The sequence below is a fragment of the Caretta caretta genome, chromosome 2 (assembly GCF_965140235.1).
Source record: "Caretta caretta isolate rCarCar2 chromosome 2, rCarCar1.hap1, whole genome shotgun sequence".
Lineage (NCBI taxonomy): Eukaryota > Metazoa > Chordata > Testudines > Cheloniidae > Caretta > Caretta caretta.
In genome coordinates this window covers 102767679-102794815 of record NC_134207.1, presented here as the reverse complement: position 1 = coordinate 102794815, position 27137 = coordinate 102767679, and the positions used below count along the sequence as shown (strand labels likewise).

Here is a 27137-nt window from a genome sequence, read left to right as displayed (position 1 = left end):
GCTTGGCTTAAAACTTTTTTTTAAAATATATTTTGGGTTTTGATTTGCTTTCTGGTTTTTTGACACTCTAGGCTCAATGTTTTTAAACTCTTCTCTACAATGGGAAGGGCTAGACATTTGCTGAGCCTCTCATATAATAACAGGATTCTTTGTTCCGGAGCTTTAAGAAACACCCTAGGTAGTATGAGTCTTGAAATAAAACCATGACTGTTACCAACACTGGATCCTGAAAACAAAGCAGTAGTTCCATTATGCTCACTGTGACTCTGTGTGTAGTTAGTGGGATATATGGCTGCAGAGCCTTGATCCTAATATGAAAGATGCCCTTTGTCAGGACTGTAAATACATTCACTGTGCCCCTTGAAGATTTCCAGAGCACTATGCAGGGTGTGTGCTTTATTTATTACAGAGCTGAGATCTAGTCCAATCCTAGTCTTGTTGCAAACCTGTGTGTGAGAAGAAAAGGAGTACTTGTGGCACCTTAGAGACTAACCAATTTATTTGAGCATGAGCTTTCGTGAGCTACAGCTCACTTCATCAGAATGACTGATGAAGTCACTTCACTTCATCAGGGCTGTAGCTCACGAAAGCTCATGCTCAAATAAATTGGTTAGTCTCTAAGGTGCTACAAGTACTCCTTTTCTTTTTGCGAATACAGACTAACACGGCTGTTACTCTGAAACCTTTAAATATGAAGTATATCATTTCCCCTTCCTTCCACACTATGCACTACCTATGACAGGTATCAGAGGTTTCTTCTGCCTCTCTTGCCCAGCCCCAGACGAGCTTATCGGACTGAACTGGCCGTTGCTTTCCTTTCCCATAATGCTCGTTGATGTTCAACTCCTCGAAACGCTGAGCCAGGAGCTTCATCTTTCTTGTCTGTGTCTTTCTAGTTCTTCTTCCTGGTTTGGAGCGGCGCAGCAGCCCCGCCCCGCCCTGACATGACGCCCGCGCGGCCCGCCTGAGCCCAGGTGCAGCAGATTGCCCCGGCTCTCTGCCTGGGGCGGCGGCAGGCAGGCAGGCGCCCGGGCTCGCTACCACCTTGGGAAGAACCTGGGCGACGGCAGCCGCGCCGGCAACTGTATCTCAAACCCGCAGCTCCTCGCTGGGCGACGGAAGCGCCCAGGGCTAGCTGCGGGGAGAGAGGCGCAGAGCTCCGCTTCAGGGGGGGGGAGCGCTTTCTCCCCTCCCCGGCGGCGGGTGCAGCCTGTAGCCGGTGCCCCGCTCCCCGCCCGGGTGGGTTGCTGCGAAGGGGGGGGTCCCCCCCATCCCCGTGTCGCTCTCCACGCCGCTGGTGGATGCCGCAGACCCCGGAGCCCGAGAGGACGCGCTGGGTGCGTTGTTACTGTTTTTCGTGGCTGTGCCTCTGCTCAGCCCCGCGGGGGGGAGGCGAGGTGGGGCGGGGCGGGGCCCCCCATGCCCGGCGGCGGGGCGGCGACGGCGGCACACCTGCCTCTTGTTCACCGCGGTGGGCTCTTCGTTAGCTGTGGGCTCGGGGCGGGGGGAGGACGAGGTGGCTCTGTCAGTGTGTGGAGGGGGGTGATATTTGCCTCCCTGCCCTCCCCTGTGTTAGTTGCCCCCCCACCCCCCACCCCGGGTCAGAGGCAGCCGCCGGCCCCCGGGATTCCTGCGCGCTGGCCCAGCCGGCCCCAGCACCGGGCTGGGCAGGTGCAGGTGCCCGGCCTCACCTCATTGCCCAGCGGCCGCTAAGGGGTAAAGCGCCGTGCTGGGCTTCCCAGCCGTTTGGCCCGCTCCTGCGCTGGCAGCAAAGGTGTTTCCGGGAGAGAGAGAGGCCCGCCAGCCAGCCAGCCGCGTTGCCGTATCGGGTTGGGGGTGTCCCGGGGCCGGAGCAGGGGTCCGCGCAGAGGAGCGGGCAGGTCCCGACCTGCGGCGCGGCGCGGCCCGGGCTCACGCGGGGTGTGAGTGTGAGTGTGTGAGGAGCGGCTAGCGGGCCCCAGACATGGAGCGATCGTGCTGAACTTGGCTTTTGCTGTCAAACCGAAGCCCCGGCCCCGGCCCCACCTCGGGGCAGGCCCCACCATACAAGCCCGAGAGGCTGAGGGTTTCCGGTTTCAGCTCAGGGCTGTGTCCGAGCGGAGTAAAATCGAAACAAAACAAATCCCTCGCCTAGCGCAACCAGCGGCAGCCCAGCCGCAAGCGCCAGCTAATGAGGGGGCGGGGCCGCCCGCCTGCCACTGCTGCCCCGCTCACCTGGCCGCCTCCGGCCACCCAGAGGCTCGCCGTGCGCTTGAACTTTACTTGATACTTTCCTTGCAAAGCTGCTGGGCTGCGTAGCAGGAACGTGCTTGTCCCGCCCTCGCTGATAGCTGCTGAAGGGTGGTGTATCGCCCAGTATAAGTGCATTTGTGGTTCCTTCTGTCAGCACTAGCAGGAAACTCACTCCCTTTTGGGGTCTTTGCTTTCTCTCTTGTTGTCATCAGTGTTTTCTGTTTGTGGGATCTCTGGTAGGGTAAGCCTCTATAGTAACTCTAGTTTATTGCATTGTTATCAAATTTCTCCACTCTAGGATTTATTTGATTTTTGTTACGTGGCTCATGCATTTGGAGCTGTGGACTTGGCAATTTTTAAGTATTTTTGTGTTACCCTGTTCGTTCTGTAGCAGCGGTAGGTATGTTGATCTTACGTTTCCTGCATATGTGTGCTAGTTATTCGTGAGTCAATGTGGAAATGATAAATGTGTATATTGTTGTTTTAAATCAAGTGCAGAGGAGGGTGGATAGTGCATTGGGAGCATCCAATCCAATCTTTCAGCTGATCAGATACTACATTTGAGGGTTTGATTTTTTCCTCATATATGGGAAAAATTACCAAAAGAGAGGGCACAATAAAATCACCAAAATCAGAAACACCAAAGACCTGATTCTGCATCAGTGGAGGTTTCCCTCTCACTTTAATGGGAGTAGGATTGAGCCTCAAGTGATTAGAATATACTAAAATGTATTAATTTTATATGGATTTTTACAATATTAGTTTAACACTTCAACACTGCTGAGATTAATAAACACAATCTGGGATCCAAGATGCGTGGAACGCCGCTAGGTCACTGTGGTACATAAAGTGGTGTAACTGTTGAAGAGCCCAGCACAAGGACTTGAAATTCATGAGTGGGAGGAAGAGGTTGAAGTGCTCAGTCATACAAAATAATGGACCAGTAAAACACATCTCCCTTACCTTAGTACATTATTGATTTGTGTTGGCAGATGAGCTGAAAATAAAAACTCTGAAGAAGACATAAAAATATCTCCAAAGTAGTTAATAATTGGTAAGGAAGATGTTGGCCACAGCTATCAGGAGTCATGGATTATATATTTTTCATACATATTTTAAACTAATGACTAATGTTTTTTTTTAAATACTAGTGAGCATTGAGAAATTAGATGGGTAACTGGGTAGGTGGATGGATGGGTAGGTAGAGAGTTGTACAGATTTTACTGAGAGCTAAGAGAATACAGTATAATACTGCACATGTGACAATTAAAGGATCACAAATGAATAAAGAACCATTTAAATTAGTGCCTTAAGTGGATTTACATTAAGCTTTGATTGTATTAGACCATGAGGTCAAGCAGTTCAAGGAAACTGATATGTCATGAGAAAAAGACAAAGAATAGCTCAGTCTTTTATTGTTTTGTCATGACAAACAACTCGGCGAAGGTGGGAGAAACTCCATAAATAAAATGTAATGTTATTTTCTTAGCCTCACTTGGCCTATAGCAAGTACAATGTAAAGGGCAAAAGGGGAAGTACTTAAATTCATAGTTTGCCCTGAAAATCAAAGAATAATTGAGGCCTAAAATAGTTGAATCACTACAGATTATAACAGTAACTAGTCACAGTTTGACTTAGCATTGTTGCCTTGGCTGTTTCCCAAAATCTACCATGTTCTACTTAATGACTACACATTCCAATATACTCTTGTTTAAATCATTAATATGCAAACTGAGCTGTTTAGTCTTGGATGCCAATGAGAATTCTCAGAACAAACTTGTTCTCTCTTTGGACTTTCATTCCTAAATGGTGACTCCTAAACCCAGCTCCATGTGCCTATTGAATGAGATGCAATGCTTTGGTTCACAGTCACCTAATCTCTTATATCCTCTTCCAAAAATACAGGTACCATAATTACAATAAGTACCTGTCACCACTCCCTCCATACTGAATTTATATAATACTTTTCATCCATAGATTTTTAAAGTGCTTTACAAATGTGCTTTACAAATAATTTCTGTTTTCACTGATGGGGTAACAGATCTTAAATGATTTGTCCAAGGTTCCACAATTACTCAGTGGCAGAGTCAGGACAAAATTTCAGATCTCCTGACTCTTAACTCTGTGATCAGTGCAGTAGGCCGCAACTACAGCTGTCACCAAAATATAGATATGAATAAACTACAAATGCAGACAATCACAGTGTTGCATATATTAAAATCTTTGCCAAATATTTTAGACTTGCAAACTTAGTGACACTGGTATTGATCAGATTAAATTTAAAAAAAAAATTATCTGAGTGAGAGAGAGAGAGAGAGAAAAGAGAGATTAGTGTTGCAGATAACCGAAACCTAGATAGCTTAGGATAGGGTTCTCTGAGATCACTGTAGATTGGATCCACACTGTGATCTGGCTCGCTTTTCAGTTACAGCTTACTGGTTGTTTTTCTTAATACTATCACGTGTTGTCACTTGTGGAAAGGTTGACTGGCATTGTGATTTTATTTCTTTTGCTAGTTATGAATGTGGTTGAGTAACTTTTTAAGTTTCATGTCTTGTTCAGTGTGTACATGTAATGGCTTTTATTTAGAGATGGAATGGTTATACTAGTCTTACTCACTTTGCACACAAATTCCAAGTGAATCCTAAAACTAGTGAATAATGTCAGGCTGAATGATTACACTAAGATCTACATGCAGCGGGGACCATTGGCATGCTGCATTGCTGCTTCTTGTATGTGGGAACGAGAAATCTGTATCTCCTCTTCCCAAGAGCTAAAAGAGAGTGTATATGCCAGGGAAGAGCAGACAAGCTGGGGATAGGGCCAGGTAAATGAGCCCTATCTATCCACTGTCCCAGCAGAGATTTTCCTAGAAGGCTATTATAACTCTAATTGAATTCCCTAGAGAAATCCCAAATCTTCTGTGTCCTGTCTCCTGTTCTACGAGGGAGGTAGAAGAGAAATTGTGACAACATCAGCAAGTGAGCAACTGGACCTCACAGCTCCTCCCTTGTGCCATGCCAGACTCCTCTGTGCTAATTCTCGTGAGTTCTGCACACTGGAGTACATCAATACTGCTGAGGACCTAGAATATACTAGAAGTTAAATGGAGCTACAGTGATGGGATCAGGCAGGGAAGCTAATGGGTCTCCCCAGGGGAACTCATATTACTTTTCTCTTCCTCCAGTCTCTGTGGAGAAACGTGGAAACTTGGAAGAGTGAGGAACTCTGGTCTTATTGCCGCACATACTCATTATTTCCTTGTGTGGTAGTTGTATTCAGTACTCAATCTAAAACATTCATTTGGCAATTGTTGAACTTAAATTTAAAATAAAAAAGTTTGCTCCCCAACCTCACTCTGTCTCCCACCAAGACTCTTTTGCCCTCAGTTCAAAAAAGTTTGAAAATGTTGAGAATTCACACGGGTTTGTCTATCTAGTCCACAGAAGCGAGCCTCCCAGCTCAGGTTGACGGCTTTGGGCTGGTGGGGTTCATGTGAATGCTCTAAAGATAGCTGTGTAGACAGAGCTTTGAAGTTATGGCTTGGGCTCTGAAATCTATGGAGGGGGATGAACAAGTGCCTTTGTACATGAATAAATAGATTTTAAAAAATTAAAGGTCTAAGCCTTCCAAAAAAAATAAATCATATGCTACTCAATTTTCTGTTAATGTTTTATCTTTTAAAGAGCTCCAGAAATATATGTATGTTAGCACATACGCGTTTCATACATCCAAACAAATACAGCTACATTTATTTCAGATGAATGTACATTGGCATAAGCAAAATCTAGCTGAAATTTATTATTTGTTTTTCTGTAGTGCCAGAAATGTGAAGTGTAAACAAAGTAACAATTTTTTTAAAGCCTCTTTCCATAAGCATTTATTGTCTAAGACCCAATTGCATAGGTGAACAGTCCCATTGAACTCAATGGGACTAGTCTCATGTATAAGAGTTCGCAGGCTCAGTAGCTAAGGACCTAGTCCTGTCAGCTTTACTCGTGTGAATAATCTTTTCTCATACAGATTGTTCTGCTGAAGTTAGTGAGGTTGTTTGGGGGAGTAGGTTCTGGATGACCAGATCCTTAATTAAACAAAGGACATTAATGGATGAAAAACAATAGGGTAGGGAAAAGATTGCCATTAAAGATATAATTTTATTATGTACATCGTTTGATGTTGTCATATATTAAAATATTGGTTTGTCAGGTTTCTGAATGTAGTGGAGTACTGTGTTTTAGGGCTTGAAGGAGCCATATTAGGAATGAAAGCAGGAGTGGGGTCATCGTTGAAAAACTAAACAAAGAAGTGAGTTTTGAGAGTTTAGAACCTGATTGCATTATGCACAGGATCCGAGAGGGCATTATTTATTATTTTTTTAGCCCCAAATGGTGCTAGGTGGTACACAGTACAGGCAAAACGACAAAGTCCCTGCCCTGAAAAGTTCACAGTCTAAGGCTATGTCTACACTACGCACCTTTTAGCGACACTGCTGTGCCGCTACAGCCAAGCTGATAAAAGGCACGCAGTGTAGCTCTCCCACTTACAAAAAACTTCCACTCCCAATGAGCAGCGGTAGCTTTGTCGGAAAGAGAGCTCTCCTGCTGTCAAAGTGTCACACTGGCACTTTTAGTCAGCAAAACTTTTGTAGTTCGGGGTGTGTGTGTGTTTTTTTTTTTTTCCCCCCACACCCTTAAATGACACAAGTTTTGCCAATGAAAGTCCAGTGTAGACAAAGCCTAACATTAGACCTTAAGTAAGGGTATGAACAATAGGATGGAGAAGCAGAGAGGAACTCACAGCGGGTGCTTAAGTGCTCAATTAGGGTAGAGGTAAGCATGTGCTTAAATGCTTTGTTGATTTGGAGCCTTAGATACTGGAAAGATGGGCTTGGTAGAAAAGCCTAGATAGATGATATGAAATCTCAGTGATATATTTGCAATAATATATCCGTATTGTATTAATGCTCACCCTGTGGGGAGCACTAGCTGCCGCAAACAGTTTAAAATGCAAGACAATTCAGTGGTCGATATAAAAAGCCAAGCTGTTTTTTTTGAGAACCTAATCAAATTCCTACTGAAGTCAGTGGTACTCTTTCCATAGACATCAATGGGAATTGGATTGTAGTTGTTTGTATTATGGGCACACATAGGGCCCCAGTCATGGAGCAGAGCCCCATTGTGCTAAACAATGTTCAGACTTTTAACAAAGACTGTCTCTGCCCCGAGGCACTTGCAATCTAAGTGTAAGATGAGAGACAACGGGTGGATGCCACAAACAGATTGGGAAAGCACAAGGAAACCGTGAGACAATACTGATCAACATAAGCACATCAGCTGCTAAACCATTCAAGTTTTTTTTGTAGGCATCACAGCAGATGGGTGTTTTTAAGGAAGGATTTGAACAAGGAAAATGAGGTGGCTTTGCAGATGGTTACAGAGAGCAACTCGTATGTATGAGGGGCAGCATGAGAGCAAGAGCAAAGGTGCTTGTTTGGAAATTAACAGATGGGTGGTGAAGGCCAGTGTCATAGATAAAGCAGAGTTGTGAGCAGACATCTTGATAGCGTACAAAAGATGGTAGGTGGCGCTGAGAGAGGTTGTAAAGAGCTTTATAAATTAAGACACAGTTTGCCTGATGTAATAGAGAAGAGTGAGTCAAAGAGAGGAGTGATGTGATTGAAGCAACAAATCTGAAAAATGACACATGCAGCAATGTTTTGAAGAGATTCAGGTGGCATAATACGAGATTGTCGAGACCAGAGAAAAGGAAGTTGCACTAGTAGACACACAAGATGATGATGAACCTGGATGAGAGCTTCAGTTGTGTAGACACAGAGGAAAGGCCATAATCTTGGAGTTGTTCAGGAAAATGCAGCAAGATTAACACACAGCCTGAAGGTGAGGATTGAGTTGAAGATGACACCCCGATTATGGCTTAATTGACAGGGAGGATAGTGGGCATATTTTTTTTTTTATGAGTGTCATGAGCATGGAAGCATGTCCTCTGGAATGGTGGCCAAAGCATGAAGGGACATATGAATGTTTAGCATATCTGGCACATAAATACCTTGCAATTCCGGCTACACAAGTCCCGTGCAAACACCTGTTCTCACTTTCTGGTGACATTGTAAATAAGAAGTGGGCAACATTATCTCCCATAAATGTAAATGAACTTGTTTGTCTTAGCGATCGGCTGAATGAGAAGTAGGACTGAGTGGACCTGTAGGCTCTAAAGTTTTGCATTGTTTTGTTTTTGAGTGCAGTTATGTAAAAAAAAAAAATCTACATTTGTAAGATTGCACTACATTACTTGTATGAGGTGAATTGAAAAATACTGTTATTTTACAGTGAAAATATTTGTAATAAAAGTAATAGTGAGCAGTGTACACTTTGTATTCTGTGTTGTAATTGAAATCAATATATTTGAAAATGTAGAAAAACATCCAAAAATATTTAATACATTTCAGTTGGTATTCTATTGTTTAACAATGCAATTAAAATTGCGATTAATTGTGATTAATTTTTTTAATCACAATTTTTGAGTTAATTGCGTGAGTTAATTGCGATTGCTCGACAGCCCTAATATATACATTTAACTACTTATGAACATTTGTTTGTAGGGTTTTTTTTAACATTTCTCTCATGTTAGAGAGTTGGAATTTTGTGTATAGGCTATTTCTAGTCAATACTGCGATATTTTTCACAACACTGCACAGTAATGTTTAAACATTTTAAACATCTGGAAGTTCTCATGGCTTTACAGATTAAAAAAAAATTTAATGGGTGTTGATACAGTGTAATTTAACTATGATCCACCAAGGTAAAAATGCTGTGAAAGAAAAGTATCTGGTTGCACTTTTTTTTGTTGATTTTCTTTTTCTAATTAAATATTAATTTTATTGATCATATTATGTTGTAGACATTTTTATAAAGTCAAACTGATATCTTGGGCCTAAACCAAGATGTCTATTTTTACCAATAAAGACTAGATAATACTATATCTGAATGATGTATCTTTCGGTCAGTGAAAAATTTATAATTATCTAAATGGTATCCGCTTATCCAAGTGTCATTTATTATTACAGGCCGCAGCTGGGTGGCATAGTGGCTAAATGTTTAATCTCTATAGATATGGGTTTTGAAAGTGGGTTAGGTCACAAATGAGTATTGTACAAATTAAACCTAGTCCCTAATAGGCTTTTGCCAATATCGCAAATAGGGATGTAAATAGCGTTTTTAAAAAGTATCGATTAAATGTTTAATCATGAATGAGTTCACAACTTAGGCATGGGAATTTAGGATGTGTGTGGGGGGGTGCGAGTGTGTGTGTGGGGGTGCTGCAGCACCCCCCAAACCTGTAGTTCCTTTGCCTATGACGTCAGTTCCATAGCAATGGTCCTGACTCCTAACAGTGTGGAACCTACTTCCACATACACTATGAAATGGTATTGCTGTGGTGTTTTTAATGTGCACATTAGGCATTTATACATTAACTGAATACATTACTGGTAAGACTGATGCTTATCGGTTAACCAGTTAACATTTTACATCCCTAATCACAAAGCCACCTGAGAATTTGGCGTGATATGAATTTTCTGTTCAAAACAGTTTAGAATTCTACAGGAACGTTGTAGGTCAGGATTGGAGTGCATTAGCAACACGCTATGAAAAAACTTCACAGCAAGGTCCTTTGTGCTTTTAGTGCTAGGCAATGTTAGTGTATGGCTTTCACTTTCGTGAGCACTAAATTAAGGATGCGGTAAATCCACTTTTTTTTTTTTAAGCTTTGTTGAATGTAAACTATCAGATGTTGTGATCAGACATCAACTAAGACGTGCATTTTCTTTGCCTCTGGCGAATCTGTTTTGCTGTATTAGTGTTGCATACAGAAGTTCCTCTGATCTTACTTTCTGATATGAAGAGCGATAACAATCTAAAACAAAACCCTAATGGAAGTCCTTGTGTTGAACTTCTGCCTGATTAGTTGGTTTTGAATGCTGTGTTCAGCTGGACCGAGGCTGAATATATAGCGTTTTCAGGTTCTCACCTGACTTTACCCTGGCTGCTTTTTGTTTTGTTTTTAACAACACCTGAACAATTCCAAATAACTTCACTATTAGTAGATTTGTGTTCATAACAAATACAAATTGGGAATTCATCCATATGCTTTTAGAATAAGACAGTGAAAGCTAATTGGGTAGATGGAAATGTGGCAGTTCTCTTAGCTCTGTTGAACAAGGAATTACACTCTTGTCAAGAAGAAAATATTTTCAAACTTCTCCTAACCATGTTAAGAGCTGATCTTATTAATAAATTACTTAATACACCCTGTTAGCCCACTCAACAGGTTTCAGTCAGCCTTGTGTCTGTTTGCTATGCAGCTTACTTCCAGTTGTGAGATCCTCATTGATTGAGGCATGTGACAGGTAGATTTATACAAGCTTTACCCGATAGGCCAGAATGCAGTGTAGTACTCATTTGTATTAAAAGACTCAGGTACTGTACAAGTACAAAGGAAAACATTCTTGGCCATGAAGAAATTACAAAATAGGATTAATTAAGCCAAAAGTTGTAGTATTCTGCTCAGTTTTGGTATAAACTGCTAAACCCCAAACTGTTGCTTTTTTTTTATTTTTTTTTTTTTACATGATTGGTTTAAAAATCCTGGGCCAGATCTTCACTTGCTATCAACTGGTGTAGCTCCATCTGTAGCCTCATGTTAATGGCAGTAATCATGAAATCCCAGCTCTACTCTCTGGTATAGCTGCACATCTTGGACACAGCCCAACAGAGTAACTTTTCAAATGAAGTTGAAATAATTCTATTAGTGAAGTTTTCCATATAACCTTCACGTTGCCATTGATTACTCTGTCTTCAGAAATAACGTTAGGGCAGTAGAAAGGGAGAAAACAAGAGAGGTAGTAAGTTTGAAAAGGTAAATGAAATCAGGGTTTCTTTCTCTCTCAGATACAATATGGAGCCATTTTTTTCTAAGTTACTAACCCATAATACTCTCAGTTCTATTTCCTTTGAGTACAATGTTTTATCCTTGTTTTACACTTTGAGAAAGTAGAATTTTCTTTAAAACTTCTTGAATTGTATGTGGTTTTTTTTCTTTTACATTTTTGAAAGTGTCAGTGTTTTTCAGTCTTTGGTGTCCTAAATCAGTGTGTTTGATATCCTGCCCTTGCAGGTAGGTGGACTCAAGGATGTAAGCAGTTTTTTTGCCTCTAACTATTCTGATCCTAAAATGTAGGAGGGAGGACAAAATAAAAAAAATTGCAGTGAACACTTTAAACAATAATGTAATAATTGGTGTATATATTAAAGGGCTCAGCATATTAAGATGTATTTGTTTAGTACATTTGCTAAATTGAGTTCAGAGTTTTGGGTCACAAGTGAAAATGAGTTTGGACTCAGTCTAATCCCTATTTAAAATGTATTACAAGTTGGCACAGTCACACAGTTTGGCATGGGTAGCAATATTCGATTGGTAATGGGCGGAGGAGGGAGCAGGAGCAGGGCTAGTGGAAAAGGGTGTATTATAGGTCAGCATTAAGATGCAATTGTAGCGCTGTTCTGGACAAAGCTTGTGTATCACCTATGTGCACTGTATCCGGTCTTAACCTGTGTTCTTGATCCTTCATTTTCACTGTTCGGTAGAAAAAGAATACATTAATTAACAACAACCGAACATTCTTACAAGTTCCCCATGATTGGTTACATGTTTTCACTTGTTTCATTCTGATCTTTCTTGTGAGTACATGCAGGAGAGCATGAAAAGTTAAACTAATTTTTTTTCTGACTTCAGATTTTTCCTTTAGATTTAGGATTTGTAAAGTACAAACACAATCTAGAATTGTCTCCAAAAAAATATTCATTTCCTTGATATGTAGAAGAAATGAAACAAAGCCTGTTCACAGGCTGTGAGCATTTTGCCAGTTATTTAAAATTACAAAATCAAACACAGTAAAATTCACATCTTCTACTAAGAAGCAGCATATAAGTGCTAACACCCCCATTCACCACCCTCTACCACTTTTCAAAAGCCAACTGAAACAAATGGGCTTTCAGGCTCATGTCCTGAAAGTCAGCAAATAAGGCTATTTCAGACTGGGGTGGGCAGTGCATTTCAGAGCCCTAAAGTCCTTACAGAGAACACCCTGCCAGCTACTACTCCTCTGTTTTATCAAAGTGATTCTAACATGAGCGCAGCCACCTGTGGCAGTGTATCATGGTGTCAGTGGCCATCTCTCAGGTAGGCTGGTCCAAGACCATTTAGTGCGTCTGTCAAGGCTAATTCCCCACTCTGGCACTTCGAGTGCAGAAGGTTGGGGCCCACAAGGATTCTAAAAATTAATACTTGCCACTTCAGGCTTGTATTATTTCCAAGGTTACAACTTTTCTCTGACCTGGGATTGGTAGATGCTGTTACCACTCAAGTGCAGAACCCCTTTGAGAGCCCAGGAAGGCGCACTTGGGAATTCCTTCCTGTGGGGTACCTTCAAGCCCTTCCCCACCCCTGGGGAAGAGCTGAGAGGCAGGAAAAAAAAAAGGAAATCAGCTACCAGCTAATTAAACATGTGCACAAACCTCTTAAGACACAAAAGTCAAGTTCTGTTCTTAAAGGTAAATTTTCTTAAGAAAAAAAGAAAGAAATACATCTAGGCTATTACTCAGGCTATTGCTAGATTTTTAAAAGAGCAACTACAAGGAGTAAGCACCAAGAATAGCTTCTGGAGGTCCATCTTAAAGTTTACAAGCAACAACAAAACAAAAGCACCTGGGGTTAGCACAGAGGAATCCACAAGCCATAAAGAGCCATAAATCCACAAGCCATAAAAGGGAGAAACCTAATCGCATCTTCCTAGACATTTCCTGATCTACTTACATATGTGGGGTTTTAAATGAGTAGTTTCTAGGTATGATACCAATGATTTTTTCATATCTGGCCCAAGCTTCTTACAGTATAGCTGCTAATCTGTCCGCCTCTCCCCGGGAGAACAACAGACAGACAAAAGGGGAGTCTTTTTTCAATTTAAAAAAGTTCTAGCCTTCCCATTGGCTCTTTTGGCCAGGTGCCCACTCACTTCCTTTTACCTATGCATATCAGTGAGACTTTTTAACCTTTTAGAGGTAGAGCAATTAGAGAATAGCTACTAAGAGGGATTTTATAGCTACTGGCTGGCTGGATGTCCATAAAAGTGAGCTTCCCCCTCCTTCCCCCGCCCTTCATTTATCACAGCTTCATTGGTCAAAACAAACACCATACAAAAATCTGTCTAGAAGTTCACAGTTAACCAGTGAAAAATCCCGAGGGCAGGTGTCATGTGCTTTCTGTGGTGTATCCTGTAAATCAAGTGGGAAGCTGCCTCCTGCACCAGTTTCGGCTTCTCAGTTGATTTAAGATGTTGTCCCATGTAGACCACATTGCAGTAATCTAATGTGACAAAGGCACAGGTGATAGTAGCAAGATCCTCATCCAAAACAAAAGACTGGCCCTGCCTAGCCAGGCACAGTTTTTGTAAAATGCCATTCTTACCACTTCTGGCTTGTGACCTTTCAAGTGCAGCTATTAGTCTCCACTGACAGCCAAGTTGTAAACTCCAGTTAGCAATGCGAATTGAGTACCCTCAGTTATAGGGCAGATATTATTTTTGCCAGCTCTTCTGGTTGTTTCTCCCAATCTACCAGCAACACCACCATCTTGTCTGGATTGAACAGTTGGGTCACATCAGTGCCTCAATTTCAGCCACATGCTGGGTTAGTCTTTCAACTCTGACTGCTGGATCAGTTGAGATGTTTGGTTTCAGAGTAGCAGCCGTGTTAGTCTGTATTCGCAAAAAGAAAAGGAGTACTTGTGGCACCTTAGAGACTAACCAATTTATTTGAGCATAAGCTTTCGTGAGCTACAGCTCGCTTCATCGGATGAGCTATTACCAACAGGAGAGTGGGGTGGGGGGAGAGAAAACCTTTGATAATCAAGGTGGGCCATTTCCAGGAGTTAACAAGAACTTTTGGGGGGGCGGGGGGAAATTAAACAAGGGGAAATAGTTTTACTTTGTATAATGACTCAACCGCTCCCAGTCTCTATTCAAGCCTAAGTTAATTGTATTCAATTTGCAAATTAATTCCAATTCAGCAGTCTCTCCTTGGAGTCTGTTTTTGAAGTTTTTTTTGTTGAAGATGAGATGGAGGCACAAATTATCTGGCCTGTGTTATGCAGGACCTAAGAACAGATTAATTAATGGTCCCTTCTGATCTTAAAATCTACATATCTATTAGTAAACCTTAGTGTCATCAACATTCTGATAGCACTGCAGCCAAAGGTCCAGATTTTTAAAGAGGCAAAGTGGGTGAGGTAACATCTTTTATTGGGCCATGCTCTATTGGTGAGAGAGACAAGCTTTTGAGCTTACTCTCTTACCAGTAGATGTTGGTCCAATAAAGGATATTACCTCATTGACCTTCTTTAATATTTTGGGACCAGCTACAACAACCCTGCATACAGATTTTTAAAGGTATCTAGGCATTGCTGTGCTCAGACTTGTAGCGTACAACTGATTTAGGTGCCTTCCTCATTTTCAGAAGGAATTTATGCACTTAGGAATTTAAGATTTAGGCTCATCAGTCCTAAATATCCCTTTTTAAAATGAGACTTGATCTTCTAAATCAGATATTGCTCTGATGACTGCAGCAATGCCTAAGTATCATTAAAAATCTGGGTCAAAGTCATCTTGCTGACCCCCACAATGACCCACTTTACAAGAAGAGCATTAAGCAATAGGACTGGAACTCTGCAGAATCTTATCTTTGAGTGCCTTTGGAGTTGATGAACAATTACCCAATACAACTCAAGACATGAAATATTAGGGAGTTGTGGTTTTTCTGAAACTAAGCCATGCACTTGACCCAGACAATATGCTATAGGCTATACAAATCTCTGATAATAATACGGAGCTCCTTAATTTCCATGACCAGAACCTCAAAAGTGTTTTGGTACCTAGCTCCCATTGATGTCAATGGGAGTTAGATACCTAAATATGTAAGAATGGCCCTACTGGGTCAGACCAAAGGTCTGTCTAGCCCAGTATCCTGTGTTCTGACAGTGGCCAGTGCCAGGTGCCCCGGAGGGAATGAACAGAACGGGTAATCATCAAGTGATCCATCCCCTGTCGCTCATTCCCAGCTTCTGGTAAACAGAGGCTAGGGACACCATCCCTGCCATCATAGCTAATAGCCATTGATGGACCTATCCTCCATGAATTTATCTAGTTCTTTTTTGAACCCTGTTATGGTCTTGGCCTTCACAACACCCTCTGGCAAGGAGTTCCACAGGTTGACTGTCTGTTGTGTGAAGAAATACTTCCTTTTATTTGTTTTAAACCTGCTGCCTATTAATTTCTAACACCTTTGAGTATTGGAGCGTACATTCTGGTTTTCTAGCACTGCCAGCCTCTGCCTTCTTGAAAAATTAATGACTAGCAGTGGGAATCAAATTCTGTAGAGTATAGAGCTCCACCATCAGGACACTGAGCTGTCCTATTTTAATTTGAGAGACACAGAGATATCTTTTATTGGACCAATTTCTGTTGATGAGAGAGACAAACTATTGTAATTTGGTCTTTCAAGCAATTTGTCATTGAAAAATATTATAATTAGGGATTTGATGACTGGAACTCTGATCAGCTCCTCAGGTAATTTAGTTCAACAGGAGAATCTGTACGTACAAGAATGGACATGAAGCAATAATTATGAAAAGGCCTAGTTTTGATTATACTTGCCTGGAGCGATTCATGTGTCAGCAGCACCAGTGTTGTCTTTCCCGAGGTGGGCAGCTTCCCAGGGTTTCTTTTAGGAAAGCAGAAGGAGAATGAAATATTGACATTTTGTTCATGGCATTTTTTTAGTTTTAGTTTCAGAACTGACATTTAAAAGAAAACATAACTTTATTTACCGGATACTTTGGCTCTTGTTGGGGAATTAGGGTTTTACTCCTCAGTATGCTTCCTCTCCAAGGTTTGACCGAAGTGATGATTGCTACTGTGTCATTTTCTGGGGGCTTCTTGTTAAATACAATTTGTGGCTGCTGCCAATAGAACCTTTCCTAACACTGACTTCTTGAAACCTTTTATCTGCGCTATTGCTTTGCCCTGACTTGTTTGTGGAAAGTAGAGAGATGTACTAAAGTTTTTGCATAGCTGTCATCAGTACAGTCTGACTCAGCACTATTCACCTGGAGGGTATGGAATAATTCCCCCCCCGCCCACTTTTTTTTCTTTTTGAAAGATAACCTTATCCAATGGAACAGGGCCTGTAATAAAGAAAACAAAGCTAACCCTCCCAAAAAAACCTACCTTTAAATTTTTAAGTCAGTGTCAGAAGCTATTGAACTATTGCCATTGAAAAGCTAGTCTTAATTTTGGCTTGCAAAACAGTAATGCTGACTTGTGAACTGTGGGTTGCAGTCTTTTTTTCTGGTTGATGAGAATCAGATGATCCTATATTAAAATCGTATTACCGTTTGTGTGCTGTTTCTCTCGTTCCTGAATGATAGGCTCTCTTTATTAACCAAGTCACTGCAGGTGGAATTTTAGTCCTCAGGGGAGACTTGAACTAGTAGCCACAAAAGCAGAGTTGCAGTTGTGTGTACTGGAGAAATGTGTAAGTTTTATGTATGGTACAGGTTTTGGAGAGGTGCTGAAATGCTATTCCTCACCGTTTGTAATCATGATTTGCTTTGCAAGGTCTTTTGTTTTTCATCTTTTTGTTCTGTATAGTGTGGTGTTCCTCTGCGGGGCTTCAGTAAAAAGGGCAAGACACCCTTAATAAAGATAACATATAGCAGCAACAGAGATGTATGCCTGTTGATGGCATGTAGTAGTGTCTGGTACGTTTGATGCAGACCACAATGCTCAGGATTTTTTATATATTTTAAAATGTTCCATAATAGGAGAGATGATGCTATCAATTACAAAGAGCATAATGATAATCTGTAGCCTTTCCCCTCTTATGGTGTGGTTCCTGATTTTCTCTTTGTATGATTTCTGTGCCACTGAGATGACTTTTGGGTTCAGAAGTGTAGCCAACCCCAGGCATTAAAAATAATGAGTTAATCCCCAGAAAATCATAATACTAGCTTAAACATCTTTTTTTTCCCAAAAATGTTTTGGGTTCTTTTTATTTGCCTTCTGGTTTTGAGCCTTTAGGCTCATGCTTTAAAACTTTTCTCTGCAACCATGAGAACTAGAAACTTACTTTTTTAACAGTGAAAACTGAGATTGTCACGTAATTGTGTCACCCAAGAGCTGGGACTTCGAGGAAAAACACCAAATATCATGAGATTATTGAGAGTTGGCAAAGCTGAACACATTCTGTTATCTGAAAGAACAACCTCCTGCAAGATGCTGAGCACAGCTTGCCTGGTACTAAGCATGATCAATTCACAGTGATTACACTGAGAGCTGAGCATGTCTAAAACCTCACAAGAGGCACTCTGCACCTTTCAGGGTCGTACCCAGTGGTGAGCTGGAGCCGGTTCCCACTGGTTCCCTGGAATCGGGACAGCCAGTTCTAAAAGGGCTTCTAAATTTAATAACCAGCCAAAAGTGGCGCCTTAGGCACGACCTCCGTGGGTGCTCTGGGACTGGAGCACCCACGGGGAATTTTGGTGGGGGGAGAGCACCCACCAGCAGCTCCCCGGCCCCACCTCACCTCCTCCCCGAACGTCCCGCCCCGCTCTTCTTCTCTGCATCCCCCCCCCCACTTCCCAAAAATCAGCTGTTCGCGTGGGAAGGCTGAGAAGCAGGCAGCGGCTTTGCGCTCAGGCCCGCGGGGAGGAGGGGGGGCGAGAGGAGGGCCACCTCTGGGGGGCATGTAGGGGAATTGCTCCCCAGCTCACCTCCGCCTCACTGTGCCTGAGCGCGAAGCTGCCACTTGCTTCTCAGCCCTCCCTGGTTTCCCGTGCGAACAGCTGATTCGTGGGAAGCTGGGGGAGGGGCGGGGAAGCGTGTTCAGGGGAGGAGGCGGAGGGGAGGGGAGGTGATCTGGGGCTGGGTGTGGGGCGGGGAGCTGCTGGTAGGGGCTTTGCACCCACCAAATGTTCCCCGTGGGGGCTCCTGAGGGAGCAGGGTGGGGGCAGGGCTGGATCCTGGGGCTGCCTGAGGGAGATGCCCAGGGGGATAAGTCTGACCCCGGGGGGGACCCATGGAGTTGGTGCCTAAGGTGCCACTTTTGATGTGATCGGTGGGGGGAGTAGCTGCCTTGCCACCTTGCCTCCCGGCAGGTCCCTCTGGCTCTTGGGTGCGGGGCGCAGTGGGCACCCACTACGATGGCCCACGAGACCCTCCTGCCTGGTTCTGGGGGCAGTCAGGGGACCGGGGAGGAGGGTGGATGGGGCAGGGGTCCCGGCGGGGGGGCATCAAGAAACGCAGGGGGGTTGGGGGGCCGGAGTCCGGGGGGGGGGCGGGCCATGACCCCCTCGTGGGGTGAGGAGGCAACCGGTGGTTAAGATTTTGGCAGCTCATCACTGGTCGTACTTTAAATGTCTGCCTCCTCTTGCTCTTTGATAAAGTTATCCTTATTCATGGTCTCAGTTTATGTATTTTGTGAAAGTGATTCCACCACACAATCATAGTCGAACTTTTGTCTATGCATGATTATAAACTACATTGTAGATGCTCATTTTATGCCATGCGTTATAATTTAGGCTATGAAAACCCCCAAGTATCCAAGTCATGGTGGATGACATTTAATGAACATTAAAGTGCCATCTCTAAAGTTAGGCTGTGAATATTTCATGACATTTTTCTCATGGTAACCTCCCATGAGAAATGACAGGACTGTTACTAATGTGCACTCTAAAAGGGGTTCAGTTTGTATCTTAGAAATGTAATTGCAACAGACTGGTCAGAGATGAGGTGGAAAGATAACTGCCAGTAAACAACTGTTGCACAATATGTTCAGAATTATATGCTGAGCCAGTGTATGAATTAAACGATGGGCTCATATATTATTTTTATTTTCCAAGAATGCGCTTTTTGGCATTATCTTGTAGTATGTCCCAAATCTTAGTGCCTGTGTTTCTCTGATTACATTATGTGCTGAAGTCTTCACCCACCAAAATAGATATCGGATAAAAATATTCAAAATAAGGACTGCACTTTCGGTGGTGTCGAGGGGGTGCAGGGAGGGGCAAGATGTTAACATATAAAAATTCTGTGACAGATTTAAGGGCATTTTATAAATGTTCATCTCCTCTATTTTGCTGTTTTGTTTTGCCACAGATTATTTCTGAAGTATAAAATTGCATGCCAAGTCTAAGTAACTTCTTGTAGAAATATTTTCTTTTTTCCAGTTAAGTAAATAAATTCAACCCTTAGAATATAAGATTAGAATGCTGATGTAACAAAATTGCCAGAATATTAAATTGTGTGTGTGTGTTTATATAAAGAATTCAGAGTCAGCTGCTTCCTTACTTACATTTGAAAGGAATACCAGAGCTTGGGAAAGAAAGCAGTTATATAATTTTATAATCACGTGCATTGCAATAATATTCGTGGCATATGTTACAGAGGGGCTGATCCTGCAGCGCCTTCCTCATGCAAAATAATCCCATTGGCTTCAGTGTGACTATATACATGAGTAAATACTGCTCACATGAGTAAAATTATGCACAGATCAGCCCATAAATATAGTATGGACATAATGAGACCAAATTCATTCTGGTATCTCAGTGAGTTTTAATGGTGTGGGTTTCTTTTATGTATATACAAGAAGGATTTCAAGCATCCGTGTTTACAGTCAAATGACTGTTCTAAGTAGATTTAAAAAAGAAAAGTGAACAGCATCTGCCTTGCTAGTGAGGTGTCAAACTTACTTATGATACTAAAGATCTTATGATAGCTTTTTGCAGTTGCAGAGGTGTTAACTCCAATGGTCTGGCTAAATTCCAACTAGATAATTACATTCTGCCTACTTAAAGTCCGCTTGTAGCATCAGTTGAGTAACGCGATAGTCATTTCCTCTTCCAAAGTTTCTTTCCATCCCAAAGATGGCTGCATTTTGTCTGTAAGTACTGGGATCCTCTTGCTTGAAAGGGATTGAATAAATTTAAATATTTACCCTTACTGAAAGTGGCACAAATGACAGAGGGCCCCTTATTAAAAGAGCAAACAGATAAATACTACAGAATTTTGCAATAGTGGTCCAGAGTGCTGTCTCTGACATTAGTAATACCAGTGTTTTGGCTTCTTCCTGTAGAATAATGTAGTATCAAGGGTCATTAACACTCACATTTCTGGAGAAGAAATTCTAACAAGCTGCCATCAGATAAAACCAAGGGATAAATTCAAAACATAATATTCTTCCACATCCATGTCCTTTCCTTTTGCCACCTGTGTTGGCAGAACAAAGGCCATCTGTAAGAATGAAATAAATATGGTTGTCACTGGCATAATAATGATTCACAGCAAAGAGTCCAAAATAGGCGAGTGAGTAGCAAGACTCACAGAAATAGTACCAGTTCGTAGGAAGTACAGAAGATTAAAATGATCAGCAGAGAGACTGAGGCAGGAAATTGCTAAGTCCAGACGGAGAAAAATTCTGAGGAGTGTTTGTTGCCAGCTGGCACATACAGTGTGATCCTTAAGAGCTCTGGCTTAATGTTAGTCATGACACACTTTTTTGCTTGAAAAATCAAATAGAAGCATATTTAGAAAACTGTTTTGTTTCAGTTACAGCTATGTAGCATACTAGTGTATGTGTCTTACATGTAGATACACATCAGAATTCCAGCAAATGTTCTGTTTCACCATTTTTGATGGCAAAGAGATGGGAGTGGGGATTTGTATTTATAAGGTTCAGCAATATGCTGGGTCTCACTCTTGTAGCCCTATTCTCTGAACACATGTTCGTTTGTATTCTGGATCATAATAATGAATCCTCCTTTTCAGCTTGATTTATGATTTCAAAATTGTTTATAGGCAGTGACATATAGAAGCTCTCTTCTGCTTTGAATAAAATATCATCTAAAGTTCAGAAACCATGAAAAATGAACATCCAGTTGGCAAAAAAAATAGCATGTTTTGAGTTTTTTGTCTTTGGTTGTTGTTAACCCTGTGTATCACTATTCTATCTATACGACACAGTTATGTCAACATTAGGCAGCTTATACTGACTTAATTATGTCAGTGTCTACGCTGCAACTTTCCTCCCACTGATGTAAGTGCCCTACTGCACTGATGACATAACTCCTCCTCCATGAGAGGTGTAACCTTATGTCGGTGTAGTTAGGGTGACGTAGTGTCCGTATAGACACTGCGTTCCTTACATCAGGTGTTGGCTGTCTTGTCAATTTCACAGCAGGCTCTCCCCTGGAGAGCTGGGTGGCTGCCCTGCCCCGCCCCACCCCACCCCAACTGCCAGGTGGGGTGAGAAGCCTCCCCTGCACCCTCCCCAGGTGGAGCCTTGTTAATTTCACGGAGCCGTGAAATTGATAGAAGCCAGGGAAACAGGACCCTACTTTCTGGGGTTGAGAAGCCCTGGGGGGATCCCCCACCTCCATCCACTCACAGTGGGGAACGGGGAGGTGAGAAACCCCAGTTGGCTTCTGGTAGCAGAGGGGGGCAGGCCACCGGGAGCCTGTGGAGGAGCCAAGCTCCTGGCAGGGAGCTGCCAGCAGAACTAAGAGACAGCACTCCCATGCTGCGCCTCTTAGGTCGGTGGACACGCACCACCAACCCCAGGAAGGTAGTGTGAACATGCACCCAGGAGCGCTAGAACAGGCAGGGCCTAGGGGCTATGGCCACATCACTTTTAAAAGTGGGAGGATATACTGGCCATAAAGGCGAGTGATGGGGGGTGGGGGAGGGGAGTGGGGCGGAAAGGAGTGAGTTAGGGATTAGGCCTCCGGAGTGGGGGGGGGGGGAAGAGCAGCATGGGAGGGAGCACGGTTTGGGCGCCGGTGGCCTTCCCGCTTTTAGGGAGCTTCCACTGCTCCTATATGCACCACTGCAGTAATTACTTATGTAGGTCGACATACCTTTCTCTTGTAGAGATACCCTGAGAAAAAAGGATCATAAAATGAGTCATTCTGTCAGCATTAGAGAAGTGTGAAAAATCTACAGTGAAATCTGAAACTGCAAAACTCGCATGGTGGTTGTGTGACAATGGTAAAGAATCAGATATTGTTTCTTCTAATGCTGACCCAGAAATTGTATTAGAATAAAGAAAATAGGAAAACCTAAAGCAAATCTTTCTCCTCTACTTCACTTTAGATCTTTTGCTCTACAACTCCTACTCTCTGGTTTCCTGCTACTGATTTAAAAAAAAACAAACAAAAAATCGTGCATATATTCTCACACTTGTTTGCTGTTTAGTTACAAACTGAGGACAAGTTGTCCAAAGATTTGTGAGACAGAACTTTGAGGAAATCTGGACTGATTCGTGGGTTAGCATTTAAACTCTTCAGAAATCACTGTTTCACGTGTTTTTGATGCAAAAAGCAAGTGAAACTTAATGGTTTTGTCTGAATCACAAAGTGGATTTAAGAGGTATGAACTCGTGTCAACCCAAGCCAATTAAATGTTTATAGAAAATTGTAAAAAGAGAAATTGCTATGGTTAGTTCTACTCAGTTCGCTTTATTAAAAAAGTAAAATGCTTTTAATTAATACTCTTAAATGTCCTTATTTGGCAAGAAGAGACCTATAATATTTTCTATGCTGTAATGTGTGTACTATAATAATATTTGGGGAAAGCTTTGGGAGATTTTAGCCCACCAGCCCAAATGTAACAGATTATATGAATAACTACTTGGTAGGGGCTTTACTGATAGATTTTTTTTTTAAAGGGTGAATGGAAGGTGCTGAATAGTGGTATTAAATGTATTGGATAGTCTCCAAAAAGAAAAGAATTAATATCTTAACATTATCAAGGCAAGCCCTCCCATGCAAAAGTAATGTATGGTTTAAAAATATCAAATGCAAAATATTAAGGGCAAAATTGTGTACAGCCAGGCAGTGCACAAGGGAAAGCAGAGGATGCAATGAGCCTTTGCCCACCACTGCAAAGGGGGCTATCCACAGTGTGTCTGAGGAGCAGAGCCCTTGCTACAACATGCTTCCCAAACTAACCAAACCCACTGAGAATTGTAATATTCCTATTTCCATTAATACAAAATATATTTTAAAACCATTTGAAAATATCTTGAAAATACTAGTACAACTTCAGAGCATGCAAATTGATCAACCTCATTACAGTTAAAAACTGAGCCATTTTATGGAATGCACACTAATTGACTTCCCTGTGTGCCCCCACTTTCCCCCGTGGACAATTGGAATAATAATGCATAGTTCATACAAGTGTTTACGCTAGTTATCAGTTGTTTCTGACTGTAGTATCCTGTATCGATACTTCAAAAAAAGATTGTGCTGAATTATCGGTCCAGGAATTGGTATAAACACACACTGCTGCTTGAAAAGTTCAGAGCTTTATATTCTTTTTGATTACAAATATTTGCACAAGAAAAAAAGATACAAGTACTGTCGTGCAATCTCTATTGTGAAAGTGCAATTTACAAATGTAGAATTATTTCTTTTTACATTTCTGCATTCAAAAACAAAACAATGTAAAACTTTAGAGCCTACTAGTCAAAACATGAAGTGGCATATGGATGTTTAGCATATCTGGCATGTAAAATACCTTGCAACGCAAGCTACAACAGTGCCATGTGATCGCCTGTTTTCACTTTCAGGTGACGTAAATAAGAAGTGGGTAGTATTATCTCTCGTAAATCTAAACAAACGTTTTTGTCTTAGCGATTGGCTGAACAAGAAATAGGACTGAGTGAATTTGTATGAGGTGAATTGAAAATTGCTATTTATTTTGTTTGTTTTTTACAATGCAAATATTTGAAATAAAAAATATAAAGTGAGCACTATACACTGTTATTGTGTTGTAATTGAAATCAGTATATTTTAAAATGTAGAAAAACATCCACAATATTTATAATGTTAAATTGGTATTCTATTTAAGTGTGCAATTAAAACTGTGGTGAGTTACAACTATTTTTTTTTAATTTAGTTAATTTGTTTGGCATTAATCACATGCATTAGCTGCAAATAATTGACAACCCTGGTACATACTGCTGTACTATTCTGTCTATGCAAAGTTAAGTTTCTGGGGCAGGTGACTCATTGTGCTGTCACCTCTGCCTTTGGAGTACCTTTGCAGATTGCCAGGCAGGAACCAGCAGAAGCTTCCTTTGAAGCACATTCGTGTACAACTTTGGGTATGCCTTGTGTTACCGATTACTGCAAAGACAGGTTTCCTCTATGTTTGTATAATGAAATATTAATTGAGAAGGCTGCCATGTTCGCTGGGGAGCCTTATGGCACCCTCCTGGCCTAAGAAAGGGGAAATGAGAATGTACAGTTCTTCATCTGGAGAGAACTCATCATTTTTCTCTGACGAGAGAGGAAACGTGAGGAAGATTTGAGAGTCTTACAGATATTTTGGGTTTTTGTTTTTTTGTTTCTCTTCATCCTATAACAACAGGTGTTGGATATCCTTTTGAGCTCTCAGTATGTTAATCTCAAGCACTGTAAATCTCTGAGTAAAAAATAATGGACTAACGTGTGTGAAATGTTAGTAAATATCTTGCTGCCATTTCTGTTTTTTCCCATTTTCTCTGATGCTCTTCACATTGTTTATGACTATCCACATTTCCCGCAAATGGAACCGCATGTGGCTCGAATAGATATATTGGGTCCTGACAGAAGTATAGGACTTTGTAATAAGCCATTTTAAAATCTGGATTTTGCTGTCATTTATTGATGTTTTAACATCTGTCCTATGTGATCACATAGGTATATCCTTATAGCACTGGAAAATATCGGCCTGACCATTACTATAGCTTTTACAGTGTATCAGACTTATATATTAAGAAAATGCACCTTCATGTTTTGGACTCGGGTTTATCCCGTTTCAAAGACAGTACATTAAACTAAAGGATATTAAAAGACTGAGGATTGTACCTAAATCTTGGTGTGACGTGAAGGGGTGGAGTAAGGAGCATTTTCTCCAACCCTGTAGCAAGGGCCTTGTACAAACCCAGTTCTTCCCACCGCTTCCTGTGTGCTTTTGTATTTGGCACTACAAAAATACTAGGGTCCCTCGGGGGAGTGGGGAAAGGGGGTGGTGGTGGAGGAGAGGCATATTGTCATTGTGTTCTGCATGCTTCAGAGGCGGGGGGGGGGGGGGTAGCAGGGCCCTCTCATAGCTACATTCTGTTAGTGCTGCTCTGAAGATATCATCCTGTCCTGGAGCAAATACAGGTGTGCAGCTCCTCTTCACTGTCCAATCGCAGTACAGCCAGCAGTTTAAAGCCCCAATCTTGCCTTGTATGTTCAAATATTTTTTTAAAATAATCCAGGATCGTAACACTACTATCTACATAATTGTATTATTTAATGTAATATTGTAATTTTTTTAAAGAAAAGACTAATGTACACAATAAAACATAGCAAAGTAAATGAACCATATGGGTATTAGCAAATGAGGGAACAAGAGAGTGCTTGATGCTGCCTTCATACTCAGGCAAAATTCCCATTTTGTATCAAGCCCAGACAATGCAGAGGTTAGACACTGTTCTCCCCTGTGTGGTGGTGAAGGGCAGGAGGAGTATAAGGACACAAGTACATGTCTGAAGACCCCAAAACTCATGGCAGTAGCAAAAGCTGTGCCTTCATGGCATGCTCCTTAGGCTACCGAGGAGCTAGTGGAAAACCCTTTTCTTCTCATGCCTCTCTAGTTCTGAGATGGGGGTAAGCCACTTTACATAGCATGATCCTATGAATTACTGGGACCCCCAATGGAACTTCACACATAGTGCAGTTTCAAGGAACAGTAACTACTATTACTTCCCTCTGCACTGTCCATCCACACAGTATAGCGAGTGCATGTGAGGATGTTACTACGCAACTTGGAAGATAATACCTGTTTATGTCTCTACAAAACCTACGATGTGATGGAGTTTCTTGGCCTATGTCCGTCCTTTTATGGATCCCTTCACCCCTCTTGAGTGAAATAAACCAAGGAAACTCTGAAAGTAATACCTGGAATATCATGGACATTTCTTCTGCTGGGAAGGAAGCATATGGTTCAATATGCTCCAGCAATGTTTGTCTTTGAGGAAAAGTGCTTACAATGTGGATAATATACTTTGCTATTTATTAAACAAACAATACACTTCAGCATAGAAAGATCTTTTGGCCTTAAAGATATCTTTTTCAAGTACTATATTAAAAGTTTATAAGGAAAGCAACATTTACATAAGATGGTCTGTGTTGCTCTTTTTAATGTGATACCACAGATATTATACTTGACCATAAATATGTTTACATCAATGTTGCTGAATGGTGTTGGGTGATCTTGTATTTGGTTCCCTGCAGGGAAACAGAAAACTTCTCCTGAAGAATTATTTTTAAAAACCTTGATAAATTCCTAACATACCATACGAAAAAATATATAAATAATTATGACATGGAAAAGAGGAAAAATGTAAAGAAGAAACACCAAGGTAGTTTTAATATCCATGAAGCCTATAATCCACAGTTTGTGGAGAGAAAGGGAAGGGTTGAAAGAAGAAAAAAACAAATAAGGAGGTATAAAATTCCTGCGACGGCTGCTGTCCAACAATTTCATTATAATTTCACAGACTGTCATCTGTAATTATGAGAGAGACTAGGTAGATGAGGTAATATCTTTTATTGGACCAACTTCTGTAATTCTGTTTAGACTGTCAACTATACAACATGGTGGTGTCACTGAAAATGACATACATCTCTACCCCAATATAATGCTATCCTCAGGAGCCAAAAAATCTTATCGTGTTATTGGTAAAACT

At 41.6% G+C, this 27137-nt stretch overlaps 1 protein-coding gene across 4 annotated transcripts in view; it reads left to right on the top strand.

Annotated features, from left to right (window-relative positions):
• The first annotated feature begins 1198 nt into the window (after positions 1-1198).
• Positions 1199-27137, top strand: part of MBP (myelin basic protein) — a 174027-nt gene continuing 148088 nt past the window's right edge. The window contains exon 1 of one of the 4 annotated variants that reach the window (XM_048840084.2): positions 1199-1337. The gene's annotated coding sequence lies outside the window, so the exon portion shown is untranslated. The remainder of the gene's footprint in view (positions 1338-27137) is intronic. The other 3 variants (XM_048840085.2, XM_075125341.1, XM_048840087.2) reach the window with 3 other exon arrangements.